General features: G+C 48.9%; 5 non-coding genes across 5 annotated transcripts; all 5 read left to right on the top strand.

Moving 5' to 3' along the window:
• The first annotated feature begins 10,684 nt into the window (after positions 1 to 10,684).
• Positions 10,685 to 10,900, top strand: LOC140430685 (small nucleolar RNA SNORA73 family). Its single transcript, XR_011949503.1, has one exon. It is a non-coding gene; the product is annotated as a small nucleolar RNA SNORA73 family (small nucleolar RNA).
• Positions 10,901 to 11,146: 246 nt separating this feature from the next.
• On the top strand, positions 11,147 to 11,362 carry LOC140430656 (small nucleolar RNA SNORA73 family). Its single transcript, XR_011949491.1, has one exon. It is a non-coding gene; the product is annotated as a small nucleolar RNA SNORA73 family (small nucleolar RNA).
• Positions 11,363 to 11,605: 243 nt separating this feature from the next.
• Positions 11,606 to 11,821, top strand: LOC140430670 (small nucleolar RNA SNORA73 family). Its single transcript, XR_011949497.1, has one exon. It is a non-coding gene; the product is annotated as a small nucleolar RNA SNORA73 family (small nucleolar RNA).
• Positions 11,822 to 12,072: 251 nt separating this feature from the next.
• LOC140430660 (small nucleolar RNA SNORA73 family) lies at positions 12,073 to 12,288 on the top strand. Its single transcript, XR_011949494.1, has one exon. It is a non-coding gene; the product is annotated as a small nucleolar RNA SNORA73 family (small nucleolar RNA).
• Positions 12,289 to 14,697: 2,409 nt separating this feature from the next.
• LOC140430648 (small nucleolar RNA SNORA73 family) lies at positions 14,698 to 14,913 on the top strand. The gene has a single exon (XR_011949486.1). It is a non-coding gene; the product is annotated as a small nucleolar RNA SNORA73 family (small nucleolar RNA).
• The last annotated feature ends 847 nt before the right edge of the window (positions 14,914 to 15,760 follow it).

The following is a 15,760-nucleotide window of genomic DNA, read 5'->3' as shown; positions in this document are numbered from 1 at the left end:
TCCCGTACCTGGACAATGTCACCATCTGCAGCCACGACCAGCAGGACCACGATGCTAACCTTTCCAAATTTCTCCACACCGTCACACTCCTTAACCTAACTTACAACAAGGAGAAGTGTGTGTTCAGCATGAACCGATTAGCCATCCTCGGCTATGTGGTTGAGAACGGAGTTCTAGGGCCTGACCCCGACCGCATGCGCCCCCTCATGGAACTCCCCCTCCCCCACTGCCCCAAGGCCCTCAAATGATGCCTGGGGTTCTTTTTGTAATACGCCCAGTGGGTCCCAAACTATGGGACAAGGCCCGCCCACTCATTCAATCCACCGCTTTCCCACTAACGGCCGAGGCTCACCAGGCCTTCAACCGTATCAAGGCCGACATCGCCAAGGCCGCGATGCACGCGGTCGACGAGACGCTCCCCTTCCAAGTCGAGAGCGATGCATCAGACGTCGCTCTGGCCGCCACCCTCAACCAGGCAGACAGGCCTGTGGCATTCTTTTCCCGCACCCTCTATGCCTCCGAAATTCGGCACTCCTCTGTCGATAAGAAGGCCCAAGCGATCGTTGAAACTGCGACATTGGAGGCATTACCTGGCCGACAGGAGATTCACTCTCCTCACTGACCAACGGTCGGTTGCCTTCATGTTTAACAACACACAGCGAGGTAAGATCAAAAAGATACAATCTTGAGGTGGAGGATCGAGCTGTCCACCTACAATTACGAGATTTTGTACCGCCCCGGTAAGCTCAACAAGCCCCCCGATGCCCTGTCCCGAGGTACATGTGCCAGCGCACAAGTGGACCAACTCCGGATACTGCACGACGATCTCTGACACCCGGGAGTCACCCACTTTTACCACTTCATTAAGGCCCGCAATCTGCCCCACTCCATCGAGGAAGTGAGGGCGATCACCAGAGACTGCCAGGTCTGCGCGGAGTGTAAACCGCACTTCTACCGGCCAGACCGTGCGCACCTGGTGAAGGCCTCCTGCCCCTTTGAACGTATCAGCGTGGACTTCAAAGGGCCCCTCCCCTCCACCAACCGCAACACGTACTTTCTTAATGTGGTCAACAAGTATTCCCGATTCCCCTTCGCAGTCCCATGCCCCGATATGACATCTGCCACCGTCATCAAAGCCCTCAACACCATCTTCGCTCTGTTCAATTTCCCCGCCTATGTCCACAGCGACCGTGGATCCTCATTTATGAGCGAGGAGCTGCGCCAGTACCTGCCCAACAGGGGCATTGCCTCGAGCAGGACGACCAGCTACAACCACGGGGAAACGGGCAGGTGGAGTGGGAGAATGGGACCGTCTGGAGGGCCGTCCAGCTGGCCCTACGATCCAGAAATCTCCTGGCCTCCCGCTGGCAGGAGGTCCTCCCCGGCGCACTTCACTCCATTCGGTCGCTCCTGTGCCCCGCGACCAACAAAACCCCCCATGAACGTCTCTTTGCCTTCCCCAGGAAACCCATTGGTTTCGCTCCCAACGTGGCTGGCAGTTCCAGGACCCGCTCTCCTCCAGAAGCACGTGTGGCTCCACAAGGCGGACATGTTGGTTGAGAGAGTACAGCTACTCCATGCGAACCCGCAGTACACCTATGTAGCGTACCCCGACGACTGCCAAGACACAGTCTCCCTCAGGGATCTGGCACCAGCTGGGTCCCACACCCTCACCTCCCCCGGCGCACCCACCGCAGCCCCCGCCCCAGGACAATCCATTTTCCCCTTATTCCCACCTGGGGATGAAGAGGATTTTGACACGCTCCCGGAGTCACTGAAGACCAAGCCGATGCCTGAGTCGCCACCAGCACTGCGGCGCTCTCAGCAACAGATCAAGGCGCCCGATCGTCTAAATTTGTAACCTTCTCTGTAATTTTAAAACCAATCTGTATGTATATAGTTTTCCACCCCCCCCAGCTGGACTCATTTTTAACAGGGGGTGAATGTGGTAGTCACCACTGTTGTATTATATTGTATATATGGGTATTACGGTAAGGCCCCTGTACTACAGGTACAGGGGTAGATTCCTGTCTGCTGGCTCCGCCCAGGAGGCGGAGTATAAATGTGTGTGCTCTCCAAACAGCAGCCATTTCGTAACCTGCTGTCGGAGGCCATACATCTCTGTGTAATAAAGCCTCAATTACATTCTACTCTCGTCATCATAATTGATAGTGCATCACGCAGTATTAAACAAAGTATGACACTGAACCACAACGATCTTGGGTCAGATGACCAAAAACCTGGTTGGAGAGGTTGATTTAATGGAATATCTTAAAAGGAAGACAGCGAGGTAGAGGCAGAGGGGGAATTCCTAAACTTATACTCTTGGCAATTGAAGGCATTGCCGGCGGTAATGGAGCGATTAAAATCAGCGATGCTGAAGAGCCCAGAAATCTGGTTTCCCATTTCTTTCTCCACTCATCCTTTATTTGAAAAAATCTAACTGGGCCATGACCATTCTTGTTCAATCTTCCAATGATTTAGCATTGTAAAGTCCAGCTAGAAATCAGATGAAAGGCATTGATTGATTTTGCTGTATGGTGGTGGAGTCAGTTTCCAGAAGGGAGTAATAATAATAATCTTTATTAGTGTCACAATAGGCTTACATTAACACAATGAAATTACTGTGAAAATTCCCTAGTCGCCACACTCCACCGCTTGTTCGGGTACACGGAGGGAGAATTCAAAATGTCCAATTCGCCTGACAAGCACATTTTTGGGGACTTGTGGAGAGGAAACCGGAGACCTGGAGGAAACCCACACATACATGGGGAGAATGTGTAGACTCCACACAGGCAGTGACCCAACCTGGGAATTGAACCCGGGTCCCTTGCGCAGTGAAGCAACAGTGCTAACCACTGTGCTACCGTGCCGCCAATAATCTAGGCTCAGGTGATTCTAGAACAGGGTTTTTCAAACTCTGTCACGGAGTGATTGGTCAAGCTTTTCCTGATTGCGGGAAGAACGCCCTACAGCTGCGACCGGCTTTTAAAAATGCCGGCTGCGACTAACTTTCAAGACTGCTGCCCATCCTGTGCATGCGTGTCTCCTCAGCCGGAGCTGGCAGTTAACAGGCCCGGAGTCCAGTGGGATGGACCAGCTCCTCCTGCGTCAGCGCACTATCCCAGGACCAGTTTTTCTAAACAAACGAGGGAGCCCTCCCACCGGCAGTAGTAGAGAGCAGGTCACACGCCCTATGGGTAGAACAAACCATTACAAGGTGTTGCTGCTAACTTTTGCCTTCGTTTAATTGCTCTGGTCTATCACCTTTGCTCTTGAGTCACCAGGTATCTTTCTGATACCGCCACGTGGTTCAAGTCCGAGTAATGATCAATAATCCAACACACCGTTTTGTAAGAGTTAAATCAACGCACATTTATTATATACAGTAATCAATACTCATGCATAAATTCTATGTCTAAGCTACTTCCTACAACTAACAGGCCAATACTTAACTTGGAAATGGCCCACCAGGTCAAGGAAACGAATGGCCTTTCATTTGGGTTCTGAGCCTGCGGGATTCGAAGCTGGTACAGATCAATAGATAGGAGCGCCTATCTCATAGTGAGCGTTGAAGTAAGACTTACGATTTGAGCGGCTGTTGCAGTAGGCTAGCAGAAGGGTCGCAGGAGGGTGCAGAAGAGGTAGCAGAAGGATTGATTTGAACTTGGACTCTGTACTTATAGTCCCCAGGAGCTTCCCGCCTTTCGGGGTGGACCCTGTACCTGGTTCCAAGTGATTTGACTTTGTCCCAATCACTTGGTTCGATATTCTCCAATGCTGGAGCAATTCCTTGATCGATGGGCGGTCTTGGGGTGATCGTTCACCTCCATTTGTGTAGGCTCCTGTTGGCGCCGAAAAGTCTGGGTTGGCTTTGTGTCTAAATTGTTGCACATTGTTCCCGGGGATTGCTCATTAGTATTCAGATGGCTGGTGTTTTGTTGTGCTGTTGGCTGCAGGTATCGATCCTGTCTGGCCTTCCCAGAGGTGAATACACAGTTTACCTGCAGCTGCTTGCTTTAGTCCTGTTGGCTGATTTTCCCATCAGCCTTTTCCGTTCGCCATTTTAAATCGGGGTTAGCCATTCTAAATCGGGAGTTAACCATTTTAACTGGCTACATTCCCTCCTTGTGATCCTAACACGATGCGTGAAGGATCACATCATTATGTTGCTTTCCATTCCCTGACTGGGGGGGGGGCACTTCCTTCATGGCCTCTGCACTGACCATAGCTATGACAAAAAATTTTAACTAACAATTCTAAGGGCGCTATGTCAGACAGGGACATGCATTACAAAACAATAAACTGGGAACCTCTAACTTATTCTTAATATGCTACACTCACTTAAACATTCCATTATCCTACCTTCCTGAATCATACAACAAAATCATAGCATTTCATACAGTCTTTCCTGGCTTGGCAGTCAAGCTCAGGATCATACAATTTGCTCATGAAAAAGTTCTTTAGTTCTTTATTTACAATAACAATTAATGCAAGTGAATGTACTTTATTATAGATCGCGGGGGTGGGGGGTCTGGTCGTAACCGAACATAGGGGATCTGATCCTATATACCGGGGTTCGAGCGCGGTAGGCTCTCCTTCTCCATTTCCGTAGACGCATAGTCTGCACGATGCAGCAGAGTATTGCCAATGCTAGTAGTGTTTCAATCACATAGGACAGGGAGTACCAGGTTATGAACCTGGCACACCAAGATGATGTAGTGTCGCTGGTGACTGGGCTGTGGGTACTGCGGGAAAGTGAAACATTAACGGCTGGGGGTCTTGAAGTCATGGGGTTCGCGTTCACGTGCAACAAAAAGTCCATAAACATTATGTTGATCCATATGAAGGAAGTCCTCATGGCTGTTCTGTTCTCTTTCCTTTTCTTTCTTTGTTTTCTCCGGTTCTGGAGTTCTGTAGAAACAAGCATAGTGTCTGTAACTATCTTTGTTTAATATCTGGTATGCTAGTCTGTCCTTTTGTGCCAATTATTCCCTTTATAATTGGTCACTATGTATGACTCCCTCATTTTTTTTCAAAAAAACTAATTTTAGGAGAAGACACACTTCCCAATGATGAACCAGTGCTGATTTAGCATCCAAGGATGTAAATAGCAGGTGGCCGGCAACCTAAAGGTTACCTAAACAAACACAACTTTTTGAACTGAAAAATGCCAAAATGAGGTGCGTATGGGCCGCGACGGGTAAGAGTTGGATGGAGTCCCCGGGTAGGACGGCTACCAATGCCGCATCTCTCCTACCCGAGCGTAGTTGACCAGAGGGGGGGGGGGGTTCCCAGGCAGGGCGGGTCTCAAGCCGTTTCTCCACTGCCTGAGCAACCGACAAGAAGGGGCAAAAATGTAGTCATCGTGGTGGGGCTGCCGTAGTGGTTCTATCCTTCAAACCAGAAGGGCAGTTACGAGCGGGTGTCTGGTACCCGAACAATTGTCTGCAGACAAGCTAGTTCCTCTGAACTAGTGTCTGGCCACAGTGAGTCTCTGTAGGCAAGCCCTCAGAGGTTTTGGCCGAATAGGCGTGGGGCAGTGAGAAAAAATTCTCCTGTCAGACATACAACATTTAACAAACGTTCACACAACATAAAACATTCTGCAGGTTCCATCAGAAAGGACAACACTTCTCCCAAGCGGTTCCTTTTAAACATCATCTGGACACCTCAGTTCTCGGTTGCGAACAGGGTCGCAAAGGGGTAGGCGGTTTGGGAGTCAGACCCAAGGTCTTCATCTTCTCCCGGGTGCCAAACTCTGGAGTGGATTAGGGCTGAAAGGGCTGCATGGTGTGAGTTGGGGTTGCTCTCTTCGTTGCGGACGAGTCGGTATGAGTTGTCACGGTGCCAATAATTGGTGTCTAGTTGTGTGGGGACAAATCGGGGTCGTCAGTGTGGTTCGGTGGTCGGTGGTGGGGTTTGTTCAGGAAAGTGATCAGGAAGGGATCACTTGGATCGTAGTCGGAGTCGCTGGGTGTGGGTCTGGTTGCATGGGGATAGTAGGGAGGCGTGCTGTGGCTATCGTCAGAGTCACAGTCGCTGTCTCTGCTGCTGTAGTCTGTGGGCATTCCGGGTCGGAGTGTATATTTCGGGGGTGGAGTCGAGGTCGGGTCCGTGGCTGGACTGGACGTGTTGGGGATGGTAGGGTTACGTTGGCTGTGGGCGGGGTGTGGTGTGCTGCGTCGAGCCTGACGTGGTGTTCGACTGTGTTCCATATGCCTGCAGCTGGTTTATATGAAACCACGCAGTCTTACCATTGGGGTACTTTATTTTGTAAACGGAAGGGCTTACTTTATCCGCAATGGAATACGGACCCGAGTATTTTGGTGAGAGGAATGTGCTGGGGTTATATACAGAAAGCATCACTTGCTGTCCGATACTATACTCAGTCGCATGCACTGTCTTGTCGAAACAAGCCTCGCTCTGTTTCTTTCTGGTGCCCAATTTTACTGCGGCTGCTAGCTGAGCCATTTTAACATTTGCAACTAATTGCTCCACGGCTTTCTCGTGTGTGAGGGCTGTCACTTCGGGGCTGGTCAAGTCCAAACCTAACAAATATTCTGTGCCTTTCATGGGGCGTCCGGTCATGAGGGTGTGTGGGGTGTAACCTGTGGAGGTAGAAATAGTGTTACGCAAAAACATCAGTGCAAAAGGGAGGACTGAGTCCCAAGTGGTGGTGTTCTGCTGGACCATTTTTCTGAGGGTGGATTTTAGGGTCCGATTCATGCGCTCCACGATATCACTCGACTGTGGGTGGTATGCTATGTGGAATTTTTGGGTGATGCCAAATATCGTGAGGACGTTCTGCATGACACGTCCCGTAAAATGGGAACCTTGGTCTGATTCAATGCTGCGGGGGAGTCCCCATCTTGTAAAGATGTGGTGGGTCAGAATCTTGGCTGTGGTTTTTGCAGTGTTTGTGCGGGCTGGGAATGCTTCCACCCATTTGGTAAATGTGTCAATTACCACAAGTACATATTTATAGCCATTCCTGCAATGGGGCAATGGTCCTATAAATTCAATCTGGAGGTTAGTCCAGGGGCCATTAACGAGTCGGCTGTGGCTGAGTTGAGCCTTTTTGGCATATCTGTCCGGATTATTCTGCGCACAGATAAGACAATTCTCAACATGTGACTCCAGATCCACAGCAATGTGTTTAACTCTTAATTGTTCTCTGACGTGACCGAGTAAGCTATTCAGTTCAAGGGTTATTAGAAATGGGCAACAAATGCTAGCCTTGACAGCGCTACCCACATCCCCTGGAAGAATAACCAAAAGTACTTTGGCATGCATAGTCATGGAATTATAGAATTTGTAGTGCAGGAGGCCATACGGCCCATCGAGTCTGCACCGGCCCTTGGAAAGATCACCCCACTTAACTCCACACTGGCAGCGCAGTAACCCCACCTAACCTTTTGGGACACTAAGGGCAATTGAGCATGGCCCTTTGGACTGGGAGGAAACCGGAGTACCGGAGAAAACCCATGCAGACACCGGGAGAACGTGCAGACTCTGCACAGACAGTGCCAAGCCGGGAATCGAACCTGGGACCTTGGAGCTGTGAAGCAATTGTGCTAACCACTGTGCTACCATGATGCTCCTGCTCCATCTGGTCCCCTGCTGGGACCTTTGCGTTCTTATATATATCAAATAAAATTTGACATTCAGCCATGTATGGAAATATTAAGACAGATGAACAAAAAGCTTGGTCAAAATAAGTGTCTTAGGGCGCGACCCGGGGCGCGACCCGCGCGTGGGTCGGGAGGGTCGCGGAGCCATCTGTCGCGGTGCTCCGATTGCGCAAATCCACGCACAACAGCCGGCTTTTAATAATGCCGGCTGCAAGTGGCCTTCAAAATGGCCAGGAACAGATTTAAAAAAATTTTGCGGCACTGCGCATGCATGCCCGATCATCGTTGCGCATGCACCAAACTATGCGCGTGTGCACCGATAATCGGGCACACATGCGCAATGTGGCCGCATTTTTGTTTATATGGTTGCAGCCTTTTTTTTTCAAGTTCGGAGGCCAAAGGGGCCAAAGGGACCCAAAACCATTTCTGTCAGCAACAAACAAGGTAAGAGAAGATGGTGGGTCGGGCAGGTCGGCGGCGAGTCGCGAAGATCGGCCGAGTTGGGTCCGGAATGTTGGCCGGTTGGTAAAAATGGGTCCCCGGAAAAAAGTTTGAAAAACACTGTCTTAGGGTAAAAGACTTGAGTTGTTACTTGCCCTTTCAAACACTTTTTGTGGTTGTGCTACTCCCAGCCTGCGGGTGCCGCTGTGACAGACAGGAGCGGGGATTTGTGCGGGGGAGAGGGTCGCTCTCGCTGGTTGGAAAGCTCGTTGGGCGACCGCCCTCTATAAAAAGGCGAGCAAGGCGGAGCTCTGCCTTTTCGCCCAGTGGAGTTGCAGCGAGCAGGAGGTAAATGTGCTGCAGGGAGAGGTGAGGGTCAGACCTGGGCTGATTTTTTTCGGGATCTCGGTTACGGTTTGTGTGAGTTACCGGATGGAGCAGGAGGCTCGGATGGAGCGGGAGGCCCGGATGGTGGCAGGGGACCCGGTTGGAGCGGGAGGCTCGGATGGGGGGGGGGGGGCAGGGGACCCGGATGGAGCGGGAGGCTCGGATGGGGGGGGGGGGGGGGCAGGGGACCCGGATGGAGTGGGGGGCAGGGGACTCGGATGGAGCGGGAGGCCCGGTTGAAGCGGGAGGCTCGGATGGGGGGGGGGGGGGGGGGGCAGGGGACCCGGATGGAGCGGGAGGCCCGGATGGGGGGCAGGGGACTCGGATGGAGCGGGAGGCTCGGATGGGGGGCAGGGGACCCGGATGGAGCGGGAGGCCCGGATGGGGGGCAGGGGACCCGGATGGAGCGGGAGGTCCGGATGGGGGGGCAGGGGACCCGGATGGAGCGGGAGGCCCGGATGGGGGGCAGGGGACCCGGATGGAGCGGGAGGTCCGGATGGGGGGCAGGGGACCCGGATGGAGCGGGAGGCCCGGATGGGGGGCAGGGGACCCGGATGGAGCGGGAGGTCCGGATGTGCCCCACGTGGAGAGCGAAGGGGGACCACGTGTTGGGAACGAATGGGATTTCGTTATTGTCGCCACAACCTCTCGGCCCCTTTTGTTTCTTGTTACTTTCACATCTGTCACTTTGTGAGTCAAATTTCTTTGTAAAGCGTCTTAAACCAGAGCTTGCCCCCCATAGTTATGTTTTAAGATTCATTTCTGGGATACTTGCCTGCCATGCTGATGGGTAGTAACCCTGGAGTTACCGTTTCTGTCTGGTCCTTCACAGGTTTTATCAAGCGTGTATTGCAGGTTGTAACAGTAACTTTACGTTCTCTGGCTCATTTATTACTTTCTTGCACTAATTTAGCTGGAATTTATTTAACATGGGAATCACTTTGTTTTGTCTGTGTAATCCTATTCCATGATATTGTTGAATGTGTCTGTCCTTGCCCAGTGGGGTATTAGAGGTGCAGATGGCCCGTTTTCTGCAGACACCTCTGCAGATTTTATGCTCCGTGAACTGCTGCAGTAGTGGAGTGTTGACTTGTTGGAGGCTGCTGTGTTTTTTTTCCTTTCAACCTACTTAGTTGAGGTGTGTAATCTGGTTACAGGATAGGAAGCTGTGCATGTGGGCCAGATCTATCCAGTTGACCCATTGAGGCGTGTCACTCTTGTGCTGGTAGAAGGCTGAGCTTACTGTTAAGGGTAAGTGGGGTAGGGAGATCACAGTTGTTTGCTCACTCAGCTGAAACCTCCGTTCAGTCTTGCTGTTGACTGTATTGCTGGTAGTTGAGCCTAATTGTGCAAAAAATGATTTGTGGCCTCTGTTAGGACAGTATGGATGATAGCAGACAGTTTGTGCACAGCAGGGGCTAGTAACAAATGAGCTGAATGGCCTTTTTAGGGAAATAACTTTGCTCTGTTGGTGCTGTTCATCTGATGGTTTATTTTCATCTGATGTAGAGGCTCTTTGTTGAAGAATGGCAAGATTCAAATTCGTACTTTGAGACCTTCCCGACTGCTTTACAGCTGTGAAGAAACGTCTGTTGCCACATGTCAGTGAATTTGTGCACAGCGCGCTCGCAAATACTGCATTGCGATGACCAGAATTGAGGTGTAATTGCCCAGGGTACCACGGATACCATCCTTGCTCTAGCCATGATCTTCTGAATGGAGGTGCAAGCTTGAAGGGCCTGCTCCTCAGTCCTGTGTTCCTATGGGGATGGTCACAGGATTGTCATTCAAGGTGAGGTTTCTATTAGCTGAGCAAAATTAGTGCTGTTGGACCTGTGTTGGTTCCAATGTGGACTGATGCTGCTGCTTCCAGGCTGCAAGCACTCAATGCAATGAAGGACCCAATGTACTGATTGATGTATAATAGATCTCTTGGGAATAATTTGTTCATAGAATTTACTTGGGTACATCAACATTTGTACATGTTCTTCATGAATGACTAGTTTTAAAAGCATTCTCAGGTATATTTTCAGGTAGAATCATGTCAGTTTGCAAGACGTTCAGATGTAGATTACTGGGGCCCGGGAGTGACCATCGCATGGTGCTGAATATATTAAGATAGATTATGGTTTGAGAATGGTTGGATACATAAACAAGTTTTCTGATGAACGATTATGCTTTGCAACTATAATGTGGTGGGCTTGTCTTCCCCTGAGATGCTCCCAACGTGGGCATCTGGCAAGGTTGCTCTTGTCTGGCTCTGTCCTTGTGGCATATGGGAGCGTAGGCCTTTGTGTCTATGACGTACAGTTCCGTTCCATGACGTTGGAGAGAAAGTGTGTCCCCGGCTTTAGGCTGGTGAGGACGGCACCCTGTATATTCCTAGACCTTCTCAGTGTGTCTAGTGACTGAGGAGATAAACCATGCAGGGTACAGTTACTTGTGAAAAAGTACATGGTGGAAGATTGTGCGTTTGAGGGGGTGAGGATGGGTTTGGGAACAGGGTGATGTGGCTCTGGAGTAATCGGTGGTTACAGATTTATCTGATTTGTTTTTTCTGCAGTAAAACTGGATTCTACTCTGGAATGTTGGGAGAGGCTGCAAACCAGGAATGCTGGAACCAGATACACTTTGGGAGAGGTGATTTTTAAATTTAAAAAAAATCTCATTCAGAAACCAAAAACCCAACGTGGGCATCCGGCAAGGTTGCTCTTGTCTGGCTCTGTCCTTGTGGCGTATGGGAGCGTAGGCCTTTGTGTCTATGACGTACAGTCCCATTCCATGACGTTGGAGAGAAAGTGTGTCCCCGGCTTTAGGCTGGTGAGGACGGCACCCTGTATATTCCTAGACCTTCTCAGTGTGTATCGTGACTGAGGAGATAAACCATGCAGGGTACAGTTACTTGTGAAAAAATACATGGTGGAAGATTGTGCATTTGAGGGGGTGAGGATGGGTTTGGGAACAGGGTGATGTGGCTCTGGAGTAATCGGTGGTTACAGATTTATCTGATTTGTTTTTTCTGCAGTAAAACTGGATTCTACTCTGGAATGTTGGGAGAGGCTGCAAACCAGGAATGCTGGAATCAGATACACTTTGGGAGAGGTGATTTATTTTTAAAAAAATCTCATTCTGAAACCGAAAACCCAACGTAGGCATCCGGCAAGGTTGCTCTTGTCTGGCTCTGTCCTTGTGGCGTATGGGAGCATAGGCCTTTGTGTCTATGACGTACAGTCCCGTTCCATGACGTTGGAGAGAAAGTGTGTCCCCGGCTTTAAGCTGGTGAGGACGGCACCCTGTATATTCCTAGACCTTCTCAGTGTGTATAGTGACTGAGGAGATAAACCATGCAGGGTACAGTTACTTGTGAAAAAGACCGTGATGGAACATTGTGGAGGTGGGTGGGTTTGGGAACAGGGTGATGTAGCTCTGGAGTGATCGGTGGTTATGGTTCAATCTAATTTGTTTTGAATTGTTTTTTCTGCAGTAAAACTGGATTCTACTCCGGAATGTTGGGAGAGGCTGCAAACCAGGAATGCTGGAACCAGATGCACTTTGGGAGAGGTGATTTTAAAAAAAATAATTTTAAAAATCTCATTCAGAAACCAAAAACTCAACGTGGGCATCCGGCAAGGTTGCTCTTGTCTGGCTCTGTCCTTGTGGCATATGGGAGCGTAGGCCTTTGTGTCTATGACGTACAGTCCCGTTCCATGACGTTGGAGAGAAAGTGTGTCCCTGGCTTTAAGTTGGTGAGGACAGCACCCTGTATATTCCTAGACCTTCTCAGTGTGCATAGTGACTGAGGAGATAAACCATGCAGGGTACAAGCCTAACTGGAAGACTGTTCTGGAGGTTTGAAGGCTGGAAATGTAGCCAGATAGTAGAGCAGAGAACACGGTTAATGCCAAGCTCGCCACAATGTCACGGCCTTGAAAAGGTTGTGAAGAGTATTTAGTAGAATGGTGCACCGCATGAAGAACGCCTGATACGCGGAGAGAGAAAATAAGCTAGGTTGGTTAACCTTGCAGCAGGGAAGGGGAGATGTAATATTTACAAATTATAATGCAAAAGGAGGAATTGTGAAGTGTAATGGTTCAATATTTTGATGGAGGCAATTGTGGAATTCTGGAGAAAGGCAGAGAAGGTGAGATTAATTGGGTCACTGGTGTACAGAACCGGTATGCTGGGCCGATGCCGAAGGATTGGACTGTTTCCTTTCTCTTTGGCTCAATGTGCCTGATTGACTTGCTGCTTGCTTTCAGTCCTTGCTGGTCTGACTTTGGTGTCTAAATCTTTCAGATCCATCTGGTTTTAGAAGCAACATATTGCAAGTGTTATGTCTTTTCTGTTGAAAGCAATTCAGAATATTTTAAACGTGCAGTGTGATCCCTAAGGTGTTCGAGTCGGTCTGCTGGGTTTAGGAATTGAAAGATGAGTGAAGTTTGTGGATCTGCTTGTGATACAAGTTTTGAAATTGGGCTTTTGGGCTGTATGCTCAGTAAGTGGGCAAGGGGAGATTTTACAGTTGCATGCATAAATAGATGTCTTGGCTCTTTGTGCCTTGAGTCGGTCACTGCAAAATTTTAAGCATAAAGCCTAGTCTGCAGGAGATATCTTTCATGTCACTCCAGTGACGATCAGATGCATAAGTCACTAATTTCAAAGCAGTAATTCATTGATTGTGAGGCACTGAGATTGCTGCGATTCATGCTGTTAACTCCAGTGTGGCTTGGAACATGAACTAATGTGAAACTGGAAGAGAAGACTGGTTAGTTGGGTGATGATTGTAGAATGTAACGAATGTATGTTGTCACTGCCCAATTTTTGCATAGAAACAGGGGTAGGCTACTCTACTTCTGATTTTAAAATTAATTGAGCTGACATCTTTTTGTGGGAACTCCACACCCCTGCCCTCCTCTACCATAAGATTTTGTCCCTAACATCTCCGCATTTGACTTTTTAAAAAATATATATTTTATTGAATTTTTTTTCCAAACAACAATTTTTCCCTCTTACAAAGCAAACGAAACAATAACAAAACAGAAATGTTTAACAATACACAGGTAACAAAACCCCATTGTCTATTGACCTAAACTAAACTAACCCCCCCCCCCCCCCCCTCCTGGGTTGCTGCTGCTGATCATCTGTCTTCCCTCTAACGTTCCCCTAGGTAGTCGAGAAATGGCTGCCACCGCCTGGTGAACCCTTGAGCCGATCCTCTCAGGGCAAACTTTAACTGCTCCAGTTTAATGAACCCTGCCATATCATTTACCCAGGCCTCCAGTCCGGGGGGTTTCGCCTCCTTCCACATGAGTCGGATCCTGCGCCGGGCTACTAGGGACGCAAAGGCCACGACATCGGCCTCTTTCGCCTCCTGCACTCCCGGCTCTTCCGCAACTCCAAATAGAGCTAACCCCCAGCCTGGTTTGACCCGGGCCTTCACCACCTGCGAAGTCACTCCCTTCCAATACCCTTCCAGTGCCGGGCACGCCCAAAACATATGTGCGTGGTTTGCCGGGCTCCCGCCACACCTCCCACATTTGTCCTCCACTCCAAAGAACCTGCTCAATCTTGCCCCCGTTATGTGTGCTCTATGTAGCACCTTAAATTGAATCAGGCTAAGCCTGGCGCATTTGACTTTTTTAAGGCTGTGATTTTGTCGACTGCCCCAAAACATCAGCAGCTGAAATTTCTCTCCCTACCTTGTATTCCTTCCAAAATCTTAAAAGCCTCAATCAAATGACCCCATACCTTCCATATTGCAGGGAATAGAAGTTGGTTTGTGATTCCACCTCAGAAAACCACTAATATTGCCCAAAGAGTTCCACAGGCAAATGCTTTCAAACTAATTGATGATGCCTGGGGTCATTTCGCTGGGGATTTTGGTCTTGCAATGCCCGAAGCAAAGGCTCCATCCTTGCAGAGGGCAGGATTGTTAGCGCTTCGGAGGAAATTTGCACATGCCGTGACAGTTGCGTGGACTTGAAGATCTCCCGTTTTAATACCGAGTATTCATCTTTTCTTGCAGGAAAGAAGATTGTTGGATTGTTGAATATGGCTGAGATGGAGAGTTGATTAACTTGGAAGTTTGATTTTGGTGAGAATAATTGGATGTGAACTGATCAAGGTGAGCACTTGGGAGAATGTTATAGTCCAATTGTAATACAAATGAGAGTTGGTTTTCTGACAAATCATTAGGGATTTTTCACAGTGGGCTTGTCTTCTCCTGAGTGATGCTCCAATGTGGGCATCCAGCAAGGTTGCTCTTGTCTGGCTCTGTCCTTGTGGCGTATGGGAGCGTAGGCCTTTGTGTCTATGACGTACAGTCCCGTTCCATGACGTTGGAGAGAAAGTGTGTCCCCGGCTTTAAGCTGGTGAGGACGGCACCCTGTATATTCCTAGACCTTCTCAGTGTGTATCGTGACTGAGGAGATAAACCATGCAGGGTACAAGTCTAACTGGAAGACAGTTTTGAAGGTTTGAGTTACTTGTGAAAAAAGTACATGATGGAAGGGTGTTTTTCCCAGGTTTGATCCCGGCTCTGGGTCACTGTCCGTGTGGAGTTTGCACATTCTCCCAGTGTTTGCGTTGGTCTCAACCCAAAAGATGTGCAGGGTAGGCTAATTGGCCATGCTAAATTGCCCCTTCAATGGAAAAAATGATTATTTTTATAAAAACGGGTTTGGGAACGGTGATGGTTGTGGGTTAGTCTGATTTGTTCTGAACTGTTTGTTTCTGCAGTAAAACTGGATTCTACCCATCCTGAATGTTAGGAGAGGCAGCTAACCAGGAGTGCTGGGACTTTGGAAGAGGTGATTTATTTTTTCTTATTTCGAAACAAAACATCCAATATGGGCATCCAACGAGGTTGCTTCCTGTATATTCCTAGACCTCAGTGGATAGTGACTTAAGGGGATGAACCATGCAGGGTACAATGAGTATAAAGTTCAGAATCTTTATCTAACTTCATCAGTGCAGCAAACTTTCCATATTCTCATTTAATCATCCTCTTGACTTTGAAGAAAAAATAAACCATTCCAGCCTTCACAATGGCCTACACCATAGGTTTTTGTCAATCTCGGCCCTAATAATCTGATCAGTAACCGGAGATCTGCAAAGTAATGGTGGAATGGTTTAACCTGTATGTGGCTCTTAAGAATCCACGATGCTGAAAGGATAGTTACCCGCACTATAAATCTCCTTGTTCCCCTATTCTATAGGAATATGTATATTCTTCAAGTTGTTACTGTTTAGATGGACTCAATTATTTTGACCTTGACTGGTTTGCCAATTTAATGTGA

The sequence above is a fragment of the Scyliorhinus torazame genome, chromosome 1 (assembly GCF_047496885.1).
Source record: "Scyliorhinus torazame isolate Kashiwa2021f chromosome 1, sScyTor2.1, whole genome shotgun sequence".
NCBI classification, from domain to species: domain Eukaryota; kingdom Metazoa; phylum Chordata; class Chondrichthyes; order Carcharhiniformes; family Scyliorhinidae; genus Scyliorhinus; species Scyliorhinus torazame.
The sequence above is the reverse complement of the archived record's forward strand: the minus strand, read 5'-3'. Positions and strand labels throughout refer to the sequence as shown.